General features: G+C 44.9%; 1 long non-coding RNA gene across 2 annotated transcripts; it reads right to left on the bottom strand.

The window, feature by feature from the left end:
- Window positions 1–787: 787 nt before the first annotated feature.
- Window positions 788–25122, bottom strand: LOC129385508 (uncharacterized). 2 transcript variants are annotated; one of them, XR_011895668.1, is made up of 6 exons: window positions 24873–25122; window positions 7681–7817; window positions 7545–7612; window positions 2589–2666; window positions 2071–2141; window positions 788–989 (listed from the first exon to the last, which is right to left on the bottom strand). It is a non-coding gene; the product is annotated as an uncharacterized lncRNA (long non-coding RNA). The 2 variants fall into 2 exon arrangements; XR_011895667.1 differs by lacking the exon at window positions 2071–2141.
- Window positions 25123–26877: the final 1755 nt, after the last annotated feature.

The raw sequence follows: 26877 nt of genomic DNA on the forward strand, positions 1-26877 counted from the left end.
CTTCACCTCCACCACAAGTGGGCCCGGTATTGCACTGTCTTCTGGATCGGCCCACGTGTGGAGAGTGCCTAATGCCTCCTTCCCGTCTGCCGCGGATCGGCCCGGCATTGCCGTGAATAGCGATCAAAAACATTTTGGTTTCTTTCCGAAACAAAACAAAACAAGAAGAAAACAAATGATCTTTCGATTACGTTTTCGTTCAGCGGTAAAATTCGGTTTTTTGTTTTTTTGTTCCGTTAGGACACACTGCTCACATCGCAATTGTTTTATTTTACATCTGCTCAGACTGTAATAAATATTAAAAATGCTCAACTATATAAGAGCCTGAACCTAAAATTACGTACGTTCGCGTCCTGTCCTTCAGGTTTGTCAGTGTACAGTGTAACACTAAGCGCAATACAATCATGAATCTACACATTATATAAAAGATGTTTAGTTCATACATGTTATAAAATGCTGACACGACGTCCCGTGTACATTTCGTGCAGATTATAGAATCATAAAGGTAGGACTCGAATAAGCTTTGGCATGAACGAAATATGAGAATTATTGCACTAAGAGCTGTGCACAATTCTTGCAATGAGATGATTCACAGGATTAGAAGGCGCGAATGTCAAACTGAAGAATGTAAAAGCGTACGACAACGTTAGCGTTACACAATGTTTAGATATACTCGGAGGTCACTTCGGAGGTAAAAGCAACAGCTTTTCTTATTCCTTGTGTTGCTTCTTTTTTTTTTAAGTAAACGTTCAGTGCAAGCACTCACAAAGGTTCCAAAACCAGTAAGTCCTCTCCAAATTGTTTTTTATTCATGGGCTATCGCATAGACACTGATGACTTCGCATTGTGAGCAAATATCTCCTTACATTGCGCGTCATAAATAACATGTCCTTGAACCGCCTGCTTCGCAAACATTCGAAAGCACTTAGAGCTAGGGCCTTCCACTATGAAGGAGTCCTGAGCTCGAAGGTCATAATAGGTAGTTTGCGCTGAAAAAAAGAAAAACAACCGAGGTTTAAAAGGTCTCAAACAAGCAGTAACATTTTCACAGCAAGTTCACGTGCAACTCATTGCAACGATAAGTAGACAGTATTTCTTTCTTTGTACTTCCAACACCTTTTCTAAAGACGAGCTCTATTAATGCTCTTCGAATCACCTAACGACAGATTAACTATCTAGCGGATATACTTCAGTAATAACGAAGGCAGTCTCTGTACTAAAGATATTAATAGAATAAAGAACTCCTCAAATGCGAAACTTGCTGCACAACTCAAATTTGAAAATTTGAGGCGAATGGTCCTGACAGTATAGTTCGGGTTTTAAACAATTCATAAAGGTCTTATAAACCGAGATAATTGTTCTCAGTTTATTCGTTCAACTTACTGATTACGAACGCAGCCATGCAACCCTCCTTTGGCGTAGCAGCGCGGCGTGAAATTAGGCTGCTGCCGCAGTTCCCACTTCTCGCCATCATATTGAGATCGGCGCTGTGCGCAACTCGCCATTGCATTCATAGTCACTTCAGCAGCAGCAGGAATGAGACGAAGCGCCCTATCGCGCTTCATACCAGTTTCATTTTACGTCCCCTGCTGCCTCAAACGTTGAGTGTACCGCGAGCTGTAGTTTGCAATGCTGCGTGCGTAATCAAATAAATTGAAAAAAATAATCTGAAAAATAATTTTATCGGTTTCGGTGGCCGTTTTAAAATAATAAAACACTTTCATTACTATCGCCTCCTGCTTCTACATATATAAATGTAAAGCGTGCAACGAAGAATTTAATTATTGCAATTAGAGCAATTGTTGAACGGGTACCTTTCGTTTTGCTTGCACATGATGTCAGCGTGGCGAGGTAGTTATTCTGTAGTGACTGGATTCGAGTAAACTTTAAGTGTTTTTTTTTCTTTAACGTGTCTCGAAGTAGAAGGACAGCACACTATATATTGATTTGTCCAACATGATTTCCTAAAACATAAAATTGATTGCATCCGGCCAAGGGCATCCATTTGTGAGGTTCCACATGTGTAACCGCAATCCCGCAACGTTATGGCGATGGCGGAGCCAGCCTTACCTATTGATGTCTTCAGCCCGCCCACTACTGCACTTCAGAAGGGTGAGATACTGAGCCGCTCGTATTCCTGGCTGGAGACAGGGCGTCTTAACCAAACAGGCTTACTCGTTACCCAACGAAGGCTATGAAGACGCGAACTTCCAACTCCAGCTATTTCAACTGCGCGCAAAAATCTAACGCTCATCGCACGGGCAAGAAGAAAATACCAGTTAACTTGTTGCATGAGAGAAAATTATCCTGATAGTTATGCACCGTCTCTCCGTACAACTGGAATGGTCGGGCCGCGAGATAAAGGTTTCAGCATACCGTTATCGGGTACTGCGCTGGAGCGTACAAAGAAATTAATAAACAAAGTTTTAACGCATTTCATATAAGCATTGCATGGCCATCACTAAGTACGGTATTACTTTAGCCCCCCCCCATGTCTCTTGAAACAAAATGATGAATGTACTTTTTAATAGCTAATTCTTTCAATATATTGGAAGCATGGGCAAACAATTCAAAACATGCAGACCCACCATTTTCTGTCTTCACCCTAATAACAGCGCAGCCAGAGCGCTTATCGTGATAAACAATACACTCAGACTCAATGTAACCTGAAATGGAGAGTGTGAATGATTTATGCCTGGATATTCATCATATCCAAAACATTCTGTTGTTACGCGCATATTTTGCAGTTGATAATCAGGTTTCAAATACTACAAAAATGCTTGTCAGTGCATAGTAGACAGAGCCAGCACATTCGCGAACCTTATATTCAATAGGCTGCACACTCGGAGATGTGTTGCTATAAAAACTAACGTGACGTAAGTCGTAGTAACAGTGAAGAAGCACAAACCCTACCACAAAGAAGGAATAAATGAGGAAAGCTTCATTCGAGGTTTTATTGCCATAAAGCCAAGCCATGCCACATTGCCAACGATCGCGGCTAACATGAGCGCTGCTCGACGTAAAACTAATCCCACTATTGAAATTCGAACGCTATCTCTACCTTCGTTACATACACATAAATGCGTGACCATCCCTGGCGCTCGCTCAAACTACAAATTGTATCACTGTGCTCGTGCCGATTGTACAACTTGACTAGACATGACTCTCTTGCCATGAAATGGTGAAAACATTCACGCACATCGGATGCGCCAAACCGACAAAGCACTGATTGTGACGAGGAAGGAGCACTATTTTAAGCATCTTATTGGAGAGCACGCTCAGTGCTGTGGAGGAATTCTTCACGGGCGAGCAGTACGGGGAAAGGAACCCATATCATATGCATATTGCCCTTGTTACTAATCAACAACGCTTTATGCGTTCGTTGCATCACCTTTTATCCAGTTTACTCTCAGCCAAAAACAGTTTCCGAAAACGCGCATCCCGACAATGCGAATTCTGGAGTAATAATACATGGCGTTTCTAATTTATTGAATCACTCTGTACGTCACCAAAATATTTTATGGAGTAAAAATTTGAATTGTAGCGTATGAGTTAACGCATAGCGATAATTTGCCTTCTTTCGAAGCCGCACCTCATAAACTTTTCAGGTGGCCTGTACCTACGTGATAGTACTTGTATGTAATATAAGGATTGATTCATCGCACAGACGCTTTGTCTCGTACATGTTTTTGATCTATCCGATTGCACTTAAGCAATCTGAAGATATTGAGCCTACTGATTCAACAGGGTACAAGGATTACATTTTGCATGGCTTCCTACATAGCTCGAACTTTTGTAGGATCAGGGTTTGCTGTGATTTCTAAGTGTTGGAAGGGCCAAAAGATCACGAGATACGTTATCATAGAGGAAGATCGTATTCCGCCAGTTTATAGACATTAGTTAAATATGTCTTGTGTTCGTTTTATTGGAGGCTATGTTGTGGAACAAGCACGGATCCATCAGCATTGGCTGGTTCCCAATCCGATCAGCCTGTCGGAAATGCATAAACCTTGCCGCATGCCTCAATGACGATAAGGCTAACGCTGCAACCCAATGCGGGTAAATATATTCTGGTAAAATAAACAGTAACATAAACATGGCCAAATCCTATGATTTCTTGTACCCTATTTAACAGAAGGATAGAAAACGCCGTCGAGGGGGTCAAGGGAATAAATGATGGGATGAAAAGCAAAAAGAAAATAGATTCAATGCATGAAGTGAATCGCCTCAGGAAGACAGGTGTAACTGGTGTTAGTTGAGACAGACCCTTGTTCTTCGGTAGACATAACTAGATTGATTACTATGATGTCGCTGAGTAGAAGCGGCCAGCCGTAGCTCTGCGATATTTTTGTTTTTCTTCATGCTCTTATATGAGATCTATCATGGTCCTTAAGTCATAGCGTTATTCCTATTGTTTCTCGGTAATGATGGACTGTGTTAAGAATAATATATTCTCTCTGTAAGAAATATCCCATTGCTGAAATGTCCCTCCCAAAAATTTGGTCTTCCTAGATTACGGTACAGGGCGTAAGCTCTCCTAATCTTGTAGTAGTGCTTTAGATCACGTGGGATGGCCGAATATCGGGGAGCATCATCGCGAATGGGTCTCAGATTGTATTTTCGGGGTCTGATGACAGAAGAAATTTATATGTCAAACAATTCACAGCATCGAGTTGTCAGGAAGGCGGGGCTCGGTGTATTTCCATAAATGAAATCCAACCGCCATGTAGCTATTAATAGTCGTAAAAAGCCAGTCTTTATATACTGGGACTCAGGCTCGGCCATCCACTCCTTCTCATCCGGATTGCTAGCGGACACAATAAGTAAGATCCGTCGGCATCAGCACTTCACTATGAGAAAGGAAAAGCAGGGATATCACCGCATTTTGTGGTTCCCTGCTGCCCACTTAAGGGACAATCACTACTGGACCGAATGGGATTAACCCGAATGAGGTTGCCCATAGGTCTGCGCGTGACCTCACGAACCGCGCTGCCAAGCCTGGGGCCTCAGAAATTCCCATAGATCTAGGAATAGACCCGCTCCATACATATCCTGAAATTACCACTCATTAAATGTTTAGAATTAGAGCCTTCTCCCTGCTACATCCCAAGCTTGACAGGGCCCAGGCCTTTACGCTTATAATACGCCAGACTAGATGTTACCCTACTCTTCGCTTAATGCACTTAATCGATCAGGAGAACTCACAGAAATGCCGCAATCGCAGATAAGAAGGGTGTAAGTTTGAACAGATGCTCTGGCTGTGCCAAACCTTAGAGGCCTCTTCACTTCAAACCAAGGACTCCGGGGAATCCGCCTTCAACTTCCAGAACATCTGCAACAACTCCAGGCCGTCCAGAAGGCCCATGATGTTGCGGTGGGTCTGGGCCTGCCAGTCCCGTCATGGGTCAAGCCATCGGCTCATCCCGGGTCCCCCTGGACGTGAGCTCTTCAGGACCTCAATAAAGTTCTTGTCACGATACGTTACGTCATTGCACAAGACGTAAAAAGCGTCAGTAAGAAATCGCCCCGTATTTTTCGCCACTCCATTCTAAAAGCTGATACTATCAGATTGAGGCAAACGAACGATACAGCAAAAAAAATGAGCTGCCTTTGTGACTCCCAGTGCTCTTTACAAACTTCCAATGCTCCTTCTCCGCTTGCGTTCAAACTTAGCAACTTTACAGTGAAATACGGACACTGTGCTTGGTGGACTGAAGCCGTATCTTGATGAATAGCAGTCTCTTCTAAAATCTTTGTGCAACATTTTGATTGATTTCGGACTTTGGTAGAAGCAACTTCATTGGCCGATCTCGCACTTACATCAGAAAGGCGTCACATTGGTCATGAAGAGCTGAAATTCCTCGATGTTATTTTTTCTTCCACTTTCACATCAATTTGTTTATTTCTTTCATTCAGTTAAGAACTATGAATAATTTAGCCTATGCGGTCTTTTGTGTCATTGTTGGTTGGCTTCTCATGATGTGACTTATAACGATCAGGCCTCTCGGTTTCCTTTCTTCTCGTTCACAACATAGAGAGGATGTCGATCTGGCAGCTTTGGCGATTTTTACGCTGCTGCTGGTCCTCGTTCTGCTGCTGTTTTCTTGAACGCCGCGTCCCGGCAGGGGGGTGGAGGGCTTAGAGGGCCTACCTAGATGACATGAGCGTGTTGTAGGGGATAGGCGAAACGGGAAACTCGCTTCGCCATTTGCACCGCGTTGATTGGGCACAATGTCCTCTGTGGATCCCTAGGCGTCGCGTCAATACCGTCTTGACTGCTATAATTATATGTGATCCCCACAAAAGCACAGCAGGAGCACAACCACAAGGTTGCACCTTCCTACTAAGGTGCAACCGTCCAGTGGTCATGCAAATAGAACGGCATATGGGGGAGGGGGACAGGAGGCAGAAAATGAGTAGGACCGTGGTAGCCGCGAAACTCTTGGCACTCTTCGCTCGCTACATGGATACATGTGGAGAGGGTGGCACAGGGAGAGGACATGAAAACGCTACTACTTGGATGCCTGGATGCGTGCGTTCCCAAGGCGCCCTAGCTGCTGGTAGACACGACAGCAGTTGCGGACAAACGGGATAAACTTAAGTTCGAGGTACAGTGTAAGGTAGGATTCTGGTTTTTCTGAAAACCAAACACCGCGCAAATTTGTCAAGCGGACAACTGACGTTTCGTGTGCTGACTCAAAGTGGCATTAAAGCACGGTACCGTCTAGGCGACATCGTAGCACCATAAAGTCTAGGCGTCGCATTTACATTCAACATTTTAGTGCCTGCCGTGGTAGCTTTGCGGCTACGGTCGCGAGTGTGATCCCGACCGGGCCAGCGACATTTCAGTTGGTGCGAAATACAAAAACAAATGCTCGTGTGCTTAGGTTCAGGTGATCGCTAAGAATCCGCAGGGGGCCACAATTAATCCGTAGACTGCCACTACGGCGTGCCTAATAATTTGATTGTGGTTTTGGCACGTACGGTGCCGTATTTTAAGTAGCGCTTAATACTTGAGCCCCGAAGCGATGCGCCATGTGAGGCAAAGAGAAACCTAACCTTCTCGCAGGTTATGGACAATGGCACGCAACAACACCTCCTGCAAACAGGTCTCGCGGTGTGTTGTGTGTACTACGCAGACAAACAGCAGTGGTGCACGCAAGGTAACATTTACCATCTATTCATCAATCTCGCATTGCACTAAACGCTGAAGAAATGTAATATTCGCCATGAACATCACCGTTAATTATCGTCATTCAACGCAAACAGCAAAGAAAGCTTAGCTTACGTCGATTTCCACGGTGCGTGGGATCCATATTTTTTTATCCACTTTCACTGTCATTTATTTATCTTTTCTTTTTCTCAAATAATAACTACAATTGATTTCTCATATGCTGTCCTTGGTGTCCTTGTTTCCTGCCTTCTTGTGATTTGACTAACACACACACACGCTTGTTCCTTGTTCCTATGAACTTGTTCCTATGAGCAGGACGCGCTACAACTCTGCCTGCAGCAAAAGGTATTGACTAGAGCAGTTACAATACCTCTCATATGAAGCGTCATACATTCCTTGTGCTTCTTATCAAAGACTGCTTTGAAGCCCTTATAAGTCCTATAAGAAAAAGAAAGCAATTGCTGTTTGCGCTTCTAATTCAATAAAAGTGTGCTAAAACGTCTCACTTTTCCGTCCCTAACTTGTACCACCTATTAAAGAATAGCGACGATGGGGTTGCAAACTGCTTAACGTCCACTTTGCATCGAATATTCTCTGTGTCACTCGTAGTGTATGTCCAAATGTATTCTGATGTATCTGCGAACTGAAATGAGAGTAAAAGATAATTATTGTCACCGCTATCCCTCGCTACACGTTTTGTGGACTAAATGCCACGTTGTAGTGATGCAAGTACACAATACAAATTATTCAACAACGTTAACGGTTCGTAAGCACTCTAATAACCTAAGGATGATAAGAGAATCAGATGAAAACAAGCTCTGCCAAATGTGCACCACTATCAGCCACGAACCGGTTTATAAAGGGAAGAATTCTTAGGTAGGAGGCTTTAATTAGGACACTTCGTTCAGCATGGCCCAAACGACTGACCAAAAGGTATGTCTAACTCTGCTTAGTATTAATGAAAGGAAAGTGATGTCAGCGCACTTTTCTCCAGAAGTACATTATGCCAAGGTGTCACTTTTTCCTGCTTCTTTAAGTTGAGTCTGATTCTAAATTCTGTTTTATATTTAGCGTGCAACGCTTCGAATGGTATGTAAGAAGTGCCATCATCAAAAGTGGTCATTTCGCGTATTTTGTGATAATGCTTCCTGGTCGCACACGCTGGCGCCAGCTTGTGTAGGTGGTGGCCACTACGACCTGCGAATGCAAATCCGCAAGCAAAAATAACGAAGAGCAAAACAATCTAAAACCACGTAATTGCACCGATAAAACAATTTCCTTTCCCTTCCAGGGGAATAAACATTTTACCTCATCACTGAGCCTAAATAAAGAGAGGTTTAAGACTACACCAAACCATTTCTTGTTGCGAACGCAGTGACTGCAAGATCTGGTGCTAGATGCCACAGAGTTGCAAGCCATCTGTAAAACGGCTTATGAGACAGACACAGACAGACAGACACACAGACATATTTATTTGACATCATGGTTACAGAAAATCAGGAACATGGGTAAAAGGCTGAAAGAGCAGGGCGAAAGAGAATAGCGTAACTTGGCGCTTGTTAGGCAACTTGTCGCTTTGCGATGTAACGCACGCGAACGATTGTGAGACGGTAACAGTTATTCGCACGTTTCATTCTTTCATCTGTGGCCAATAAAAACTGGCAGGCGTGCTTGTCCTTTCTTTATGAGACAATCATTTGCTAGGTCACCATGGCGTCAGTTGTCGCATGCGCTAGTTGACGTTTACACGAAAGTAGTGTACTATCGTGAGTCATATGAGCGGGAACAGAGGAGCGTGTTTCAGACAGCCTCGAAGCCTGCTATGGGCGACACGTGGTGGCCGCCGTCGGAAGCAAAGTGGAAAGGAGGACGCTGTTATAATAACTGTTGGCACTCCCACAATACTTGTCATTGTACAAAGGGCAGTACTTCGCATCACCAGCGCACATTGATAAAGCTGTTTGATGTTACGGTTACTGATAGCTCTGTGCACCGAAGCGGGCCCAATGGCAGTACTGTTGTGAAGCGTAAACATTCGAGAGCTACTCCTCTGGCAAATCTGTCCGTCGGTGTCGAATGCGTGACACGATATAGACGAAAATTATATAGAAAAAAATTGACACCGGATAGACAAAATTCTTGCGGTCAATTCACAAACGCCTATGAAAGCATTCCCAGGCGAAAAAACGTAAGATAGAACATCGTACGAAGACATTGAAACATGTTAGTGACGTCATTACGCCCAAGACTGATGTTAGTCTGGGCTTTACAATAAGCATCTCCGGCAAATCATAAGACGACGATATCTACTGTCTGCTGTCGCTTTGCTTTGTCTTCTGCCCTTCCCATGGTCTTTTGTCTGTTACTGCCTTTGCACATGCAAAAAAAAAAAACCGTGCGCAGCTTGCTAGTGAGAGCTGTGCACGTGTTTTTATTCCAGCTGTTTGTTGACTCCAGCCTTGCACCACCAGTGTGGTGCAAGGTTGGAGTCAACAGCGGAGCTTGTGATCACCTAGCTTTTGCGTGGCTTCCCTAAGTTATTTGTAGGTTTTGCGAGTTTATGCTTGGTTTTGCTAAGTTGTTCGTAGGCTTGGCTAAGTTCATGGTAGACAAGTTCACGTCTAACCAAAGTCCGTCAAAGACGCGACAGCTTTGCCCAAGCTCTATGCTCAGGAATTCGCGCTGGAATCGGCCGTTCGCACCCCTCTTATCTCGGCGGGCTTGACGCTGGAAGTTTTCGAGCAGTCGCAAGCCCGGATCGCTTTCTCGGTGGCGTCGAGCGTTCAGGCTCCAACTATCGCGTTCCCTGGACTGAAACTCGGGATCCTCGATCCTGCGTTGCCTTTTCTCAACCGCAGCTTCGGCGCTGGGTTCCGGATAAACTTGGCGGCGACGCTTCCCTTCTCGCTTGGCAGTAGGACGCTCTTCCTGCTGAGTCGCATCTTCTTCGGGCGTCCTGACTTTCTTCGGTCTTCTCATGGCAGCAGCACGTTCGCAAGCGATAGAGGAGGCGAGAGGTGTGTCGCCGCGCCGGCTATTCCGAGCTTTTACTCGGTTGTGACACCACAACTCCACCCTACGCACATGGGCTGCGAGGAGGTTACGTGGCTCCATGCTCTCGCAGGTCGTGGCAAGGCAACGCGAGGTGGCGCAAAGCTGGCCTCAGTTTTCTGGTGACGCTCCACGGCGGAACTAACAGCTTAAGCAGCTACGCTGTTTAAACGTAGGGGCGTCTTTATCAGCGTTATTCATGAGTGTCTCTAATAATACACGTCAAAGAGGTTATATATATAAATGGGCGTGTGTGTGTGTGTGTGTGTACTCATACAAGAATTATTCAGTGCGTTCGTGTGGAGTATTTCATTTACAAACAACACTCTTGTTCGAGCGGTCCACATGAGATTCGCACCAGTGGTGGTACGTGGTATTATTCGCAATTTCTTTTTTTATATGTCTGCTTATTTGACGCCGTGCTCCAAATCACAAACAGGATGGCCGTCCGTCGCACGCATTCGTTCGCTCGCACCGCAGGCTACAGGGTTAGGAAAATTTTGAGCACAGACACTATCATGCTCTGACTATGTGCTGAATTAAAACTATGATTAATATAATAGAAGGCTCAGGCTAACAGCACGAAAGACAGCAGCGAATTGTACAGCCGCAACAAGTTTTTATAATTAGAAAGTTTAGGTGTTTGTTTCGTTGTTTCATCTCTCGTAGAGATGTACAGCCGCAAAAGCATGAAGTAATACAATCATCCGCAGCCGTATGGGTGAGCGAAAAGTCAAAATAGACAAAAAAAGATAGAAGTGCCCAAAAGTTATGCATGACAAACTTGATGGTTATCAAGAACAGGCACCACGTTTTTATTTGCTACAAGCCAATAGAGCGTCATGAAGACATAAATAATTCGGTTGTATGCGCGCATAAAGAAACACAGCCCATCAGACATTCAGCAGACGCTCGCCGCACAGCAATAATCTTACTGCTTTCCCCAGCACCGCACACGCAATTCAATAATGCACTAAAACGGCTCAATGCATTTCACATGACATATCAGAGCGCGCCACAAAATTATAAGCACGCACCCTCCTCGGCTATCAGTTGTGGCCTCAGGCCAATCGGCTGCTACAGCGTACTCCAACACTTACCCCCGTCAGCTCGAGCGGCGCAGATAGACATAATTAGGTTCGTAAGACTGCTACCGGCCTGGCGTAGAAATTTCTTCTTAAGTGGCCACCTGCGACGGCCCTTTAGGTTTTGTGAATCGACTTACGCTTGTATTGGCGCAAGTACTGCAATTTGCGCCTGTGCTACCATTACATAAATGCCTTTTGCCGACTACAGCGTTCGTCCCTGCAGCGGTGGACATCGCAATCTTTCTTATCTGATGAATAGTTATAGCTTTGTGAATACGTCTTTTCATAAGGTATTTCTTAAGCCAAAAATTCTTCGTAAGTTCGTTTAGTGAATTCCGCCCTAGGTCCTATGGGGGTATATCTTAAAATACATTATGCTAAACGCAGGAACGGGGGCCTAAGAGCTGCGCTCTAAGGAAGAGCATAACAAAAACAATGGCTCGCTGTAAGTTACTGTGTAGGCAACACTCTTATAGCCTATCAGCGGCCACTGAACTGCCGTAAGCTGCCGTTTTCGACAAACTCCAGGTGCGGTGGGAGTGTCAACAGTTACCGTAAGAGCGTTCCCCTTTCCCCTGTGTTTTCGACAGTGCCATCCGCGTATCGCTCTTACTCGGTTTCGAGGCTCTTTGCCATGGTTTCGCGTGTTCCCGCTCATATTGGTCACGCTAGTACATGCGCATATAGATAAATGCACAATATTCCGTGTCGGTCATGCGGTCTAATAAGACTGCACGATCGATGACCTCCGGCGTTCGCCGTTATGTCTAAAAGTGCGCTGCTGGCTCTAGCAAAGGCCGTTCGTTTGCGTTGTTAGTAGTGAAGCATTTGTTTGCTGCTCTAGAACAGTACATCTGGCGACGAGGGTGGGACTCTCCGCGCAGTCGACCACAGCCGGCCAGCAGCAAGCAGCAGTTGCAAGGTTGAACCGCTCACGGTGCAAGGCGACACGGAGCCCTTGTAGCCGGGATTTTATCGACAGCCTGGAGCAGCGCAAGAACGTCGAGAGCAGGAAGGGCGTCATAGTACTCGCATGGACTCCTACGACTGGCTTGAGCAAGCGAACAAGAATCGGCAATACGGATAACGCACACCGAGGGAATCAGGTCTGCAGATTAGTGAAGTTCGCTCAATATGGCCGACACAGGCCATGGTCTTAAACTCGGCAGAATGAGAGGATTCAACCCGCAAAAGGGCAACATATGCGCGGATTTTTAACGCATCGAGAACTACGTAGACATATATAATATCCTTGAAGACAGTAAACTGAAGTTGTTTCTTAATGTACTCGGCGGGAACGCATATGCACAGCTAAAGAAGATAGTCGTGCCCTGTTTGCCCTCTCAGAAGACCTTCGAGGGATATTAAATGGCTTCTAGAAGCTCCTTTCAGCCAAGCTGAGGAAATCATCGCAGGGGGTTATAAATTTAATCGCCAATACGATTAGATAATGAAAGTGGAGAATACTTTATGACTGATCTCACGCATCTTGCACGAGATTGCAAATTTGGCAAGTTTGTAAATGATGCCTTAAAGAGACTGGCAAGCAATTTTCATGGTAGGCATTTCTTTTATTGCAATGCAAAGTTTACCGGTCAGAGTGTGAAATCATGAAGTGACAATGCGGAAAACGCAGTAGAAATTTTTTTAGTCAGAATTCTATCTGCAGTGAGGATGTAGTCGTTCACCGGAAACATACTTAAAACGGTTATAGGTGAAAGCGATAACTATTATATGCAGGCATTAGAGGGAGGCAGACATGTGTGGCCGTCGCTGTAACAACCTATGATTTTGTTTATCAAGTTGACGTTCCTACGATTCATGTTTTCCGAATTGTTAAAGCATTTCTGCGATAATATATACGTGTTTTCCTGGTTTGCCGTCCATCTGCTTTGGCATTTACCCACTCAAAACGTAACCAATCAGATCAAAAACGAAACCATGCCTTTACACGACATACACAGTTCAGCATGCTGTCATAGCCACGCATGCGTATTTGATAATGTGCGACTGCCTAATAATATGCTAAACTACAATTTTTAGCAATTATTGTGCTGTACTTATTAATAGCCTGTTTACGTACAGACATATCTAGCATACATCCCAACTACCTATATTTCACCACGAGGTCACGCCTCTTACAAGTTTTGAGACCAATTTAAAATTATGATTTCTATTTAAATCGTGAACAGTGTGCCGGATTCCATAACTATAAATCATGGTCATTTCTTGTCCATCAACGCCTCACAGCTCATTCTGGCCAGTTGTCAGTTCCCCTTAAGGGACAGGCTAGCTGGTTCGCGTGACAAAGAAACGCGACGGGCTCTTTTTGCGTAGTCAGGCCTGCGCCATTCTAGCTGGCATAGAAAACGGCGCTAGAAAAGAGCTAGCTGCACAACGGGCAACGCAAAGGCATGAGTTCGACAGAAAACCGTGCAGCGCCAACGTCACTCGTGGCGAACCAGACCGTGATAAGGGAAAGATGTCGAGGAAAGTTTCATGGGCCAAAGATAGGCAAGGTGAAGAGCTACGAAATGCTTGTTGTCGTTGCGAAAAGCGTCATACGGTAAAAAATGTTGGTATCGGAACCGCACCTGCCGAAATTGTAACAAAAAGGGGCGCTTGAAAGCCGTCCCGGTAAAGGACGCAAAACAAACGCTGTCAGGTAAGTCGACACTACGGACGATCAACACGAAGGCTTGAGCGGTCAAACTGTGTTCTACTCTGGCATTAGTTTCACTGGCTACACGGCATGCTTCAGCATTGAAGCGAACACTGTTTCGATGGTAATTTACAGGGATGCAGTGGTCCCGATAATGCCAGAGGGTCTGTACAAGCAGTATTTTCCGCATGTCGAGTGTGTGATAGCCAATCTGTGATTGTGCGCTTACACAGGAGAAAAGGTGAAAGTGCTCAAGAAAGGAAACGTTTTGGTAGACGAGGAAGGAAGCAAGACCACTTTACCCGTATATGTAGTGAAAGAGAAGGGAACGTCGATTGCCGCTCCGGTGGGAAAAGTCTTGCTAGAAGAACAGAAGCGAAAATGGAAAACAGTATATAGTCTCTCCGCGGATAGACCAGTGTAGCAGAGAGTAGGAGAGACCAGTGTAGCCAGTGTAGCAGAGATTAGTAGGAAGTATCCCGAGCTTTTCAATAGCGCCCCGGGCATCGTTACAAACTTAGAAGTTCGCATCTTTGTAAAGGAAGCTCAATCAGTGTTCTCAAAAGCCCGGGCAATACTGTTTGCTTCAAAGATGAAGTATCAATAGAGTTAGAAAAGCTCGAGCAAGCTGAATTACTGAAGACGATCCCGAAAAGCGACTGGGCAATGCCTCTGGTCGGGGCCGCAAATAGAGGCGGTGCAGGATTAAGATTCTGCGACGGCTGGAAAGTCATGGTTAATCCTGTTCCGAAAACCAACCATTGCCCTTTGCTGTTGGCGGAATGTCGATATGGCATGCTTGCCGGAGGCAAAAACTTCTGCGTCATGGATATATCGCAAGCCAATCAACAGGTACCGCTTGCTGTGGAAAGCAAAGCGTTGTTAAGGGTGAACACTCATCTCGGATTGCTTCAGTTTCAGCTGCTTACGTATGGCATCTCTAGAAACACCACTATACTTCAGTCATTACTGGACGAATCCTTAAGAGGAAGCTTTAGCTCGGGTGCTCCTATCTAAATACATGTAAAAGGATAATTCGTTTTTCTCGGCAACCACTGCACCAAATTTCATGAGGTTTGTTGCATTTTATAGAAAAACCTCAAATATAGTGACTGTTTGTTACGAATTTTTGATTTTAGTCGTAGAGTTTTTAGAAAACTGGCAAAATGTGAAAACTTTTAAAAACAAAACTATCAAGTGTACAACTCTAACTTAGCAACCAAAAATGATAATGAAATTCTGTGAATTGCATCTAATAGAACATTTAAAGCGGACAAAATTTATATGTTATACATGAATCTCAAAAATATGTTGTAATAGTGAAATATAGCTTTTGCAGAACCCCTGTAAACAACGTAACATATTCACGTAATATGTAAAATTACATATCGAATTTGTCCGCTTTCAATGATCTAATGGATGCCGTTCACAGAACCGCGATATCTTTCTTGATGCAGAGCTATGAGTTTGTAAACTGCGCGCTTCTTTTTTTTCAAACTTTTGCATTTTTCAAAATTCTTGCAGCAAAATTCGAGCCCTAAATTGAAATTCTCCTTCCAACAGTCACTAGAATCTAACTTTCTCTCTCAAATGCAAAAAGTTCATTAAAATTTGTCCAGGGTTTATCTCAGAAAAACGTTTTTGCGTTTTACATGTATTTGAATAGGCCCGGTCGGAGTTGGGCCCGAGCTAAAGATTCCTTTTAAAAGGAATTCCAAAATACATTGCTCTATTGATAACGTCATCGTCGTAGGTGACATCGTAGACCACTGTCAAAAAATCGTCAGAAAGGTGCTTGCACGACTTCCAAATAATGTCACCGTAAAAGAAGAGAAGTGCGAAGCTTTCCAGCAGTTACTCTTTCGTCATTGGCACAAAATGACAGCATATGACCTTTTGCTATCTTCTACAAAGATAAATTCCTCATTTAAGCACCTGAGCCAAGCAACGTAACTGAACTACGAGCCTTCGTTGGCGTCCTCAATTTCTACGCACAATTCAACAGAGTTAGCTGCAGTTGCTGCACCAATGTTCGGCCTGTTCAAACAGGACACTAGTTGGCTGTGGAGGGACTCGTATTTAAGATCGTTCGTGGCATTCAAGAACCGCCTCATCGGCAGTCAAGGTTTAACTTTCTACAATGTGAGAAAGCTAATCGTTTTAAGCTGCGACTGGTCGGCCTACGGACTAGGGGCCGTAATTTTCGACGTCATGCATGATGGTTGAGAAAGACCCATCGCCTTCGCAACCACAACATTGAATGCAACGGATCACAACTAGCCTTTCCCTGCAAGGCGAGAAGAAAGCCGTTACCAGAATTTTTTGTTTAAGCAGACTTCGAATATACCTCTGCGGACGCGAACTCACGCTTTACACGGACTATCAACCGCTCTTGGACACCTTGGCATCGGATAAACCAATTCGTTCTCTGGTTGCAGCAAGGATACAGCGTTGGGTTATCACGTTAGCAGCTTATCAGTACGCACTGCTCTAGATAAACGGCAAGAACATGGAAGTCGCGATGCACATTCAAAGCTGCCACTTAGCACAAAGACGACAGTCATGAATATCTTGCAGTGATTGATTCAACGCTTCTCACCGCGAGCCAGGTGGCTGCTCCGACTAAAAGAGACAGCATTCCTTGCAAAGTCGTGCAGTTCAAGTTATCTTACTGGCCCAAGCACTACGATGATCAGTTTCAGCCCTCTTACGTTCGTCGAAACGAATTGTCATATGAGCAAGGCAGCGCGACGTGGGGCCAGCGGGTCACCATTCCGGACTAACTTAAACAAGCAGCGCTCACATTTCTGCATGAACACCCAGGAATAGAAAAAAGGAAGATAATCTATGCGTCGTTTTTCTCGTGACCCCTGATTGACAAATACATTCAAAGAACTGTCTGTCAATGTAAAGTGTGTCCAGAGACCATGTCTGTGAAGGCACCAGGACCATTGCATCCACGGACGTATCCATCCCGTGCTTGGCAGAGAATGAATCCACCTTATTCCGTTTAATGGACTTTTGCTCACAGTAGAGAGAAGCAAAATGCATCCGCACGACAACGACGTCAAAAAGAATCGAATGCCTGAAACAGATATTCGCAGCCTATGGCTGCTAAACGGAATTTATCAGTGATAGCGAACCTAGGTTTAGTGTGCTGGAATTCTCCGATTTCACCTCTTCTCACAGGACCCGACACACATGTGCCACCATACCATGCTTCGTTGAATGAGACCGCAGAACATCTAGTTCAAAAGGCGAAAGCTACTCTACTCAATCTAAGGGCGAACAAGGTGAACGCAGGAGCCAGTGTTTCGACAAGCGTACTTATCTTTTTGAGGGCTTCAGGGCTTTCTTGAAGATGACAAGTCCACTTGTCGACACCTTCACTCCTGCTTTCACATTGTTCTCGTTTTGCTCATCGTCTTGAATTTCCATTTCCTGCATTCCCTCTGTTTTCTCTGGATTTCTACTACAGCAAGTGCTTCGCGATTGGCTAACAGGTCAACACAGAACTCCGAATCAGCGACTTGCCTTCTTCCTTGCTTACAGGAACGCCGCAAATTCCGTAACAGGAAGAACCCTAGCTGAGCTGTTCTTGAAGCGACAACATCGAGTAATGATTTCTCTTTTGAAACCGAGTTTTGAGCAGGATATGAGGATTCGTCAAGACCGAGACACCACCTATGGCAGCGAGGGCTGAGGAAAGGGCGCACATCTAATACCGCAGCATGAGGCGGAACACTCAGTCTTCTAGCATTACCACCACTTCAACCGTGGTATTGAGTGTTTTACTCAATACCACGGTGGAGTATTGAGTATTGAGTGGAGATCTACTCCTGGAATTGATTGAGAAGATCAAGTTGAAGTGCTTTCAGACGTTGCCAGTACCAGTAATATAACAGTCATGATTCCAGCCCACCGCTCGTCGTCTTTGTCCTTTTTTATACAGTCACTGTAGCGCTCGCTATTGAAGCTACAGCATCGTAGTCGTGTGATTTGTCCTCCTGCCTTTGTGATGCCATGATTGTCAGTGCATTATCATCGTACAGTCGTCATGATGCATGCGTTGTCATACTGTAGTCGGGATGTCGTCGCGATGGTTGATCGCAATCGTTGTAGCTTCGACATCCGATTCTCGGCATGCCGGTGTCGTCGTACAGTTTTCAGGACATCGTCGTCAGCTGCCGTCTCACCATCTTCATCAATTCAGTACCGTCGTCCCATTGTCGTCATGGCACCTTCGTCGAATGATCGATGTGATTCTGTGGTCATTATTCTGTCGCAACCATGCTGACGCCATTCAGTCGCAGCGCAAGCCGCGGCTTGCCATGCACGACGGGCGTACAGTTCAGATCCTTTTCGCGATAATGAAGCGAACACCCTGCAGTTCATGGTGCCGAAAATGGAGGTCCTATGAAACCACTCCTTCAGCTTAAGCTGTGACTGTGCTGCTTTAACTGTGCAGGCCCCGGACTTTTGTTCTTGCTCGTGCCATCATCCTCATTCTTGTTCTATGGGGTTGTCGTCATAACATCATTGTCACGCCGTCCTCGTCATAAAATTGTCATCCCGTTGTGAGGTGACGTGGGTTCGGTGGCACACCAACAGTGAGTTATATTCATTCGAATCCCGTTCTTTTCCTGCAGCTTACCGTTCTGGCATTTTCGTTGCCACTGCAATGTCAAAAATCTTAAGTTCCCCGCTCACGTGGGATCCATCATGGGAGGCCCCACAAACCTCAACGAGCTGGCCCACTCCAAGGCGCGAGGTTGCGCTTTCCGCAACCATGGAGAACTCCAACGCTAGCCCGCAGTGGTGGAGAACGGAGATCAACCGACCACATACAATGAAATGGCTCAGCACTTTTATCTCGGCAGGAGAGACTTTCCCCTTCCACACAAGAAGTTAAATAGAGCGCAAACATTGACCCTCAGATTATGGCAAACAGACTCGTATCCCAGCCCGGCTTTATACCACAAGTTTTATCCCGACACCTATGCCACTAGTTCATGCAGGCACTGCAATGACATCGCTAGCCTAGACCATATGCTCTGGCGTTTCCCCTCGTTACGAGGCACAGAACAAATCAATGAGGCCAAATGGCTCTCCGCTATCAAGAGCCCCGATGCCGGGGCGCAACTATGGGCTCTGCAGGGGGCCCACAATGCTGCGGTCGGGCAAGGCCTGACTGTTCCAACGTGGGAGCGGCCCGCAGCGCGCTGAGTCCCATGCCTCAGGACCTTCATTAAAGTTTTTCATCCATCCATCCATCCATCCATTATTCGTACCAGCACATGCTTCGTATTTCCAGGTGCAACTTTGCTTGGCAGCAGCTCCACAATCAAAAGGAAAGTCGGTGTGTAACGTCAACAACCAGCCATTCAAACAGCATCAGTGCCATATGGCACCAGCACCATCATGGCAACCCTCCGCATCACAAGCATCGATACAATGCATGCAGACTTTGCCTGAATCATAAACTCTACCATACCTTTCCTCCCGTCAGCACCCTTAGCATACCATCACATCCTCTTTCCAACCCTACCTTCCACCGTAAAGCTGTTTGTTTACCACATGTTCGGACAACTACTCATCATTTTTTCTTTTCTCAAACAGCCATCAATTGGAATTATTTTCTCGTCAGCCTCGTTGGTCAGACTGATTCTTCGCGTTTTAGGTCTGTCATTATATTACTTGCTTGATTGCATTATCTGATTGTATTACCTGTAACAACCTCTTTACAATGTTTCTGTGGATGTCTTAACCTGTTCATTGAGATTTCTGACGTTTTGCTTGCCATGTAATATAGCTAAAAATATGTTACTGCCCTGTTTTGTACAGATTGCGTTCAATATTTGTAGATTGTTATATATTATAAGATTTCGTGCTTTTCTTTAGGCGTTCTTCTATTTCTTAAGCTATGCAATGCCACTTATTTAGTTTTTACGTATTTCTTTATTGCTGTTTGTTTTGAACTCATTTCAGTGCTTACCGCAATGGAATCGTGTTTCTGTTAAGTTCTATGCCCGCCCATCCCTCATGAGAACCCCTCTTGCAGGAGTATTTGAAGTGTTATGAGTAAAATAAACAAATAAATGGTCCTCATGTCGCCGTTGTCACTTTGCCACCGCTATATCATCGTCGTAATTTATTGACATGATATTGTCGTCATGTTTTCGTCATTATATGCTTTTGTCGTTCCATTAATGTCATACTTCGGGATTCTATCGTCCCTGCGTCGGCGTCATATAGTAGTCGTAATCCATCCATGATCATCGGCCACCTTTGCAAGCGAATGCCATAGTATAGTGCGACGATATCAGCGCCTGTGTCAATTTGGCGAAAGCAACAAAAACCTATAAATTAACTCTCCACGTATTCAATCAACGTAACTTCAGGAGTATGGTCTCTCACTGTATTGCTCTACCGCTTTTCACCTTACCGTCGAGAGTCATCGTGAGATGAGTTCTGCCATAATTTTATATTATTTCCAGCATGAAAAGAAAAGGAAGCAAGGTCCATTTAACGTATAACTATTTCAATTTACTTCTATTCCAATCTCCTAACGTTAAATTTAGGTAACTGACGACGTAAGCCTCGGGTGTGACCGGCAGCGTCATTTCGACCTCCATTTTGAAACGCTCTTCTCCTTCATAGGAGGTCACGTTTGGTTGATTTCAAAGCGAATAGCATTGCCTATTTTGGAAACTTTTCCTTATAAGCTGACAGTATTGCAGGCTTCATGTGGCAAACTAATGAACAAGCTAAAACAAGACGAGGAACCAACTACAATGGAAAGCAGACAGAGCGAAAAAAGTTGACCAACCTTTAGCCTACCGCACAATGGGGGTAAGCAAAGCTTGTCCTTCGTGCACCTGACCTTCGTCACCGTTGACTAACCTACAGGTAATGGTGCCAGATTGCTTCAGCTTCCCGCTCCGTCAGCTCGGGATATTCTGTTCGTCATTGTCTGATTGCCTGGGCTCGGGCGGCTCTAAAGGCTTTATTGGCGCGGGCGGCGAGCCTTTTCCCGGACGGGTTGTTGCCGCCACTCTTCAAAGCCTGCCCTTTCCTCGGAGGAACGCACAACGCGTGGCCGCCCCATCAGTTTCTTAAGAGTGAATTGAACGGAAACGAAGCCCGCATAAGATGCCTGAAAACTTTACCTGCCCTTTCCCTTTCCGGTGGAAGCGAAGCTGCCCTGAATGGTTGCGCGCGTGGCATGAGCGCGCGCCTATGCAGCTGGAGTCCTTGTTGATGACTCATGCTACAGCACCCGCGCAGCTGTCAACTCGTCAACCAGCCCTTCCCCGCAGCTGCTCCCGCAGCAAATAGTTTTTTTTGCCTGACCACGACAACGCCACTAAAACTTGTGACCAATACAAGTTCGCTTGAAAACATTCAAAGGTTTTTATAACTCCTTATGTACATCACCTTTCCCACAGATAACTAAGTAGCAGGAAATAGAAAGCAAATGTGTTTTTATCCGGCAAAAAAATAGGAAGTGTTCGTTCCAGGGTAAAACAACAAAACTTGAAGGCAGAGAAAATGTTAAGGTCTCTATTCTAAACAACAAATATAAGTTGTCCTATAAAGAATATAGGATCCCTGTAACATGTGGACAAGAGTACATCGGACAAACCGGCATATGTGTTAACTGAAGATAAAGCGAACACATGTATAGTTTAAAAAAAGTCCTAGCAGAGATTTGGCTTTGCATTGTAGCAATTGTGAGGGCACACCCTGCTTTATTAACACGTCTAATCAATAATTATAATAAAACAACTAGAAAAATCCTGGAAGCGTTTCACATTTCACGGCAAAAAGATGATTATGTTAGTCACGCATCTATTTCTATGTTAGAGTGGTTGCTACTTTCAGCGTATGTAAATTCTAGACAATTCACGTGATTGCTGCGTGCGCCCTAGATGGAATACGGAGATACTTTGAGTAGATGTGTTTCGTGTTTAAGTCTGATGTCTGTCGGAAAATAAAACCACTTTTTAGGAACATTTCGTTCTTGTCTCCTTTGTCCCCACTTGTTTAACACAAACTTTCACAGTCACATGTAGAATGGTAGCAGAAACAGCGGGTACCCTTGGCGTACACATTAGATTAGGCTTATCGCCTGAAGCAGTCAGCCATTAACTATTATCTAGCCAAGTCATGTGCGTGGCATATACGTACTCCTTTCAACAGCCTTCCCTTTTGACTTTTTCGCACTGATATTCTTTAAAGAGGACATTAAAGTAACAGCAAATGAACAAGAAAACGGTGAATGCTTGGCCAGACGAACAGACGCCGCATTTTATCGCATGTACAAGACACATGGAGATACCCAGCGGTAGGCGCATCGTGTAGCTGTTGGAGTACAGTGAGACGGAGAGTTGTTGGAACTACAAGCAGAAAATGTGAGCCGTCGGTAGAGCGTCGGTAGGGATGTGAACGTCGGTAGAGAATACCGTCACGGAGCACAAGCAATGTCCGCGACGTTAGTTGCACAGTTTACCGGCAGTGCGTGGATGATGGCACATCGCATGGTGTAGACAGTAGCTACGGCAATCCACTTGTTCACCCTAAATGAAATGGTAAATGGGACAACCCGATCGAGGCCCACGCTGCGCAACAGGACAGTTGCAATCTTGACAGGCTTAAGTGGAGCGGCGGGCCGCAAGGACGCGCGTTTGCTCCGCTGGCCGTACTCACAAGCAGCAAAATACCGACGTAGATGGGTGGGAATGGTGGGCCCGGCATGGGTGTACGAATTATATCATCTTGTTCAGAACCCCGCGAAAACCATATGCCCTTTTTATTGTTCCGTTAAGGGACACGCGATTTCGGTGAAATTCATGAAAAGCGTCCAAAATAAAAGCACAGACCAACGAAGCTCCCGATGGCTTAGGCTGAACGTCGTATTTCAAAAATTTGGCTACACGTGTTTTGTCAGGATCACGCTGTACGCCACGACCACTAAACTGGCCTAGCACAGTTATTTCACGACGGCCCAAACTGCATATTCATTATTTAATATGAAGGCCTGCTCGCCTGCAAACATCGAAAACTACCGACAGGCATATAACTGGCCCTCAAATATCTGTGAAAAAAGAGCATGACATCGTGATGATAGCACAGGCACGTGGAGCATTTGCAGCCGCGAAGTAGAGAGTCCATCATCCTTTGAAACATTGCTGTGGCATTGTACAAGCCAACTGACATCAATTTAAACTGAAAAAATTCACCGACGATTACGATTATCCCTAATGAAGATTTTGAGCGCAGCTGTATATGGGTTTTCAATTCGAGATATATTGCCTGGCGCGGACAACCTGCCTCGTGTGGCACGTTGCAAACGGAGTAAAATGTGGCGCGACTGCCTCGCTAACTGGGCGATCGCGTGAGGACGCGCGTGGGTGAAGCACGAGCGCAATTGAACGCAGCCACCGATGACAACCTCCGTTTATGCAGCACTAAGTTTCCAAATAGCCTACGCGTGCTACTCTGGCACCGTCTCGCAGTCATCGTCACAGCAAAGCCCATCGTGCGCGGCACTACACTTTTCTTCCCAAGCTTTGCACTCCTCTCCCGCTTTCTTCTCGCACTCTCTTCGCTCTCGCTGCTTTTTTTTTTTTTTTTCACCCCCAGCAGCGCTCCGCCTTCGGTCTCATCTTTCGCTGTGCTTGTTCGCTCGGTTACGAGGTAGGACGCCAACGCCGATGCTCGCCGCACAGACGGGCGCCTAGAAATTGCGCACTAAAAGTCCATCCTATGTAACAAAAGCGGGTTTTTCATTGTCCAGGTCTTCTACAGAGATCTGCCAGTACCCTGACCGTAGGCCTATGGAGGAGAAGTAGGTAGACCTATGGATACAGCCGAGGGCATCGTCGATTCGCGGCCTAGGGTAGATGTCCTTTCGCCTGACTTTGTTCATATGACGGCTGTGTTTCATTTAGCCAAAGCGCTACATAAGGTCGACCGTCTGTACCTATCTTATATATTGGATCATATTAGCCCTTGAACTGGAAAGATATGAAAGGCTTGGCCAAGAACTTTTTCATAATCGTTCATAATGCACAAATGCATACGAAATGAAATATGGGAGCACTCTCCAAAAATTAAGCGAGATAAAGTAGGTCAAGAATATGGGTTAACAGCTGGTTACAGGTAAATTTACGTTGCAAGACGGCTGTTTAGCACTTGCTTTGACAGGGTGAATCTGTGTTCCGGAGATGTGCCTCTATGGATATGAAACTTAGGATTGTGCTTAAACAAACGGGAAAATTTTCCCAGTGGCGAGAATATCACTAGCACGTGCGCTTAAAAGACAGCAACGCCGGCAGATACCATTGGATCAATCAAGGTAAATTTAAAGGGCAGACGAATATTTACATTTGTATACGTTTATACACATAGAACAGAAAAAATATTAATCAACATAAAAGTGTACGTCATAGACATGTTTAGTCCACATAAGACGTGTGGCTTCTATGTGTGGCTGGGCAGCGTGGGCAAAGGAGTGCATCGGATTAGCAAAAAAAAATTTTTTTGTTGAGGCAACGATATTCTTCTGCTGCCAGAGTTAATATTCGATCGAAGTTAATTGGCGCTACCACACGACAAGATAACAAAAATGGCAGCTTTATTCGAATATTACCTCGTTTTCTTGCCATCTTACTTTTCTCTATCTTTTTTTATGGAACAGTGTTCTGGTACGCTCAACAAACAACGTTGAGACCTGTTCATCCATTTGCAAAGCACTACACAGAAACAAAGCGTCCTTCTGGCCGTTCAATAGTTTGCACACAAACAAGAATAAGGCAGCACCAGAATTTTCTAGAGACCCTACATTGTGGTAAGTTACTTGACGAAATTCTTGATTTAAAAGAAGAACGATTACCTTTCTTATATTCCATGTCTTTCTTCTCAGTAACGGAAACTTACACTCCACCAATATTGAAGCTATGGTCAACAGAATGGCTACATGAAGCTGCTTGACCATCCCGCTTTTGACATTAATATATTGAAGAACACTAGGAGGGGCACGGAAATTCTCTACCAGATAGTTGAAGCAGCCATTTCTCGTAACTGCAAACCGCTGGCAACAGTTTCGAACTACACTGCGCACTCTAGTGCTGTATATACCACAGGTGTGTCGCGAGAAGAAATGTTGTCTTGCTTTGTGTCCTACATTGTCATCGAGGTCGCTTTCTCAGTGTTATTGCGCTTGCCGTTTTGTCAGGATTGCCATTTGAAAATAGCGTTTCGTGGCGGTATGTTCGGCACAAAACACAATGGGCATTGTATTTTGTTCACACCATGCAGGCGGTGTGAATAATATTTTTATCGTTGTTTCAAATGTAGGAATAACAACAAGCACTGTATAGTGATCAACTTAAAGGAATCTACGATCCGGTTTAATTAATAGTAAGGCGGAATTAGTAATTATGTCTGCGCCAAATAATAAGCTGATGCTACAAAAGACGTGGGCGAAACCGTGAAAAGACGCATGATGGAGCACATTACTTTGTCATGTATTCTGTGCCTCCGTCATGCATGTTTACAGACTAATCCATGTTACAACTTTAAATTTGTGCAGAAAGCTTCAAATGGGATTGGCAGTATTTCTCACCACTGACCAGTTTAGGCTGCTGACAAGGAAGAAAGTACGTTGTGGGCTATTGGTGGTTTAGCTCCCGGAATCTTATTCCTGGTATTTTGGCTAAGCGCTAACAACAACATCGTAAAATTGAGGGTCAACGTGGTCTCTGCTTAGGAGCGCCGAGCGCATACGATTCCGGTGACCAGCAGTTATGCGCTAAAAAAAGTTGGACTATCGCGATTGTTCGATCGCCTCGCTTTCCTAAACCCTCACGGATCCTCTGGCTAAACGCTATCGACTTTGATGCTTTAACACTAGGATATTTGAACCCTGGAATAAGCCGACCGACATTGAACAATGAGTTATGCGTTGTTATTTTTATATAATGGTTCTCTTATCAGCTATTTTCCATCACGCAACTACCACTGTTTGCCCACTCGACTAGCAGGTTATTCTAGGCTCTTCAACGTTAGCTTGTGGCCCTTCAACACCGTCCAACAGGGGCGAGAGTATATCGCGCACACTACGCACACCTAACCAAACCATTCATGCATGAAACGATTCTCAAGGTATTCGGTACACCCGCCAACAACAATATCACGTTCCAACGCGGCGCCATCACTGCTTATCGGTGCCGACCCGTTTCGCGTTTGCAAGCAAGTGTGCACTCATGTTCCAAGCAATTTATTTTGTGGCCTCAAACAGACAATGCCGTGGTTCGCGTTTCAGGTTTCAGGAGCGTAACCGCGGTTAAACTTCACCGTGGTTTAACTCGCTCAACCATGGTTAACGCGAACCGTAGTGCGCAAGAGTTACACGGGCTATCCTGATCACGTTTAATGGTCTCATGACGCGTCACTTGATCTCTTGAGTACAAGCTCCATTTTGAATAATTTTTCTGCGACATGTGATTACGTTGGTATAAAGATGTTATTTTTCAGCAAACCAATTGTCATATTTGAGAGTTTTAACCTGTAAGACTGCATTTTGCACGTGTAGTTATTTATTTTCGAACTCCTGCTCTCAGTTGTGAGAATTCCTGATGGGCATACAACTATACTGAAAGTCAGAATTAAGGGTCACAAATGCGTAAATATAAAATAAAATTAAGTTCACTGAACGAAGAAAGGCGTATAAATGCCTCAGTTGTCTCGTCAGGCCAAATGATACGCTTTTTGGAAGCTATCTGGGAAGCGCCAGTGCTGCACTCGGGAGAAGTACCGTCCGCCGTTTTGCCTGTTTCTTAAACGTCGGTTACACTGAACCGAGGTTGCCTAGCTCGGTTTGCAATAAACCGTGGTTA

Source organism: Dermacentor andersoni, chromosome 7 (assembly GCF_023375885.2).
Source record: "Dermacentor andersoni chromosome 7, qqDerAnde1_hic_scaffold, whole genome shotgun sequence".
NCBI lineage: Eukaryota > Metazoa > Arthropoda > Arachnida > Ixodida > Ixodidae > Dermacentor > Dermacentor andersoni.